This window comes from Schistocerca gregaria, chromosome 8, assembly GCF_023897955.1.
Source record: "Schistocerca gregaria isolate iqSchGreg1 chromosome 8, iqSchGreg1.2, whole genome shotgun sequence".
NCBI lineage: Eukaryota > Metazoa > Arthropoda > Insecta > Orthoptera > Acrididae > Schistocerca > Schistocerca gregaria.
The window spans coordinates 34936985-34938245 of NC_064927.1; the positions used below are offsets into that span (position 1 = coordinate 34936985).

At 46.5% G+C, this 1261-nt stretch overlaps 1 non-coding gene across 1 annotated transcript; it reads left to right on the forward strand.

Annotated features, from left to right (window-relative positions):
- The first annotated feature begins 266 nt into the window (after positions 1–266).
- Trnai-aau (transfer RNA isoleucine (anticodon AAU)) lies at positions 267–338 on the forward strand. Its single transcript has one exon. It is a non-coding gene; the product is annotated as a tRNA-Ile (tRNA).
- Positions 339–1261: the final 923 nt, after the last annotated feature.

A 1261-nucleotide genomic window follows, 5' to 3' on the forward strand; every position in this document is an offset into this window, starting at 1 on the left:
CTTTAAACTTTTCCTACGTTTCTGTCAGTCGCAGGGAAACTGTGTTTGAAGGTGAAGGTGATTTTGTAGACATGTGTGAAAGACATGTTCTGAAATGCAAGTGTTGTTGTTTGGAGAGCACATCGGTTACGTGTCAGATGTGTAGCCAAGCAGTAATTTGTCGCCATAGCTGCAAATATTAGCCGGTAATATGAAGTGTTGTCAGCTAAAGTCTGATGATGCAGACGACCGTAAGGACGAAGTACCCAAGAGTACCGGTAGGCCGCGCCTCTTTAGCTCAGTGGTAGAGCGCTGGTCTAATAAACCAGGGGTCGTAAGTTCCATCCTCACAGGAGAAAGATGAATTTTGGAAATCAGTTGCGCGTCGTGGCCGTATAGCAAACAGTATCTGTGATGACGAACAATTAGGGACAGGCGTTTTTTTTAAGAATTACTCTCAGATGCGATTAAGGCGAATGGCGCAGATAAAGCATTTGCCAAAGCGGTACAGCATAAGGTGGGACGAGGCAGTCTGAATTACATTTTATAGATGTATTTCTCACATATCTCAGAGCCTCTCGCGATATTCGTCGTCGTCGTCGTCGTCGTCGTCGTCGTCGTCGTCGTCGTCGTCGTCGTCGTCGTCGTCGCCGCCGCCGCCGCTTATGCAGAAGTAGCAAATGGCAATCGTAGCAAATGCGGCGAGGGACGCCCTGCCTTCGATTCCGAATGCACGAAATGTGTGGTCTTGTTTCTCAGTCTATATTTGGTCGGTCTCGTCAGAGGTTGAATGTAACGAATGGGTGGGAAAGAGCAAGGGGCAGCGGCTGTGTAGAACGAAAACACAAATCCTCAGGGGTGTGAGCGTTTCGAGATGAGTCGTATACATGTAAATGTTAGTCGTCAGTGACCGTGTGGCCTAATGCATAAGGCGTCGGACTTCGGATCTGAAGATTACAGGTTCGAATGCTGTCACGCTTGTGTTTTCCCAGTTCTGAAAAAGAAACATAACGTTTTAATGTAGCAATTGAGCAGTACGAAACCGTCTGAATGTTGCTGTTGACCATTTTTTGCTTGGAGATGCTCTTGAGCTTGAAACACACACAACAAGACCGGTGTTAACTAGCGAAATGGTCGGCAGAGTGCCGACACAGCGAGTTTTGACTATCACTTGCACATCTAAAACAACGTCGGAAAGTAACTCGTTCGGCTTTTGAGTCACATAAAGTATGTGTGTTAATTTTGACGCCACTAGCTCTGCATGTTGTCATGCAATTTCTTT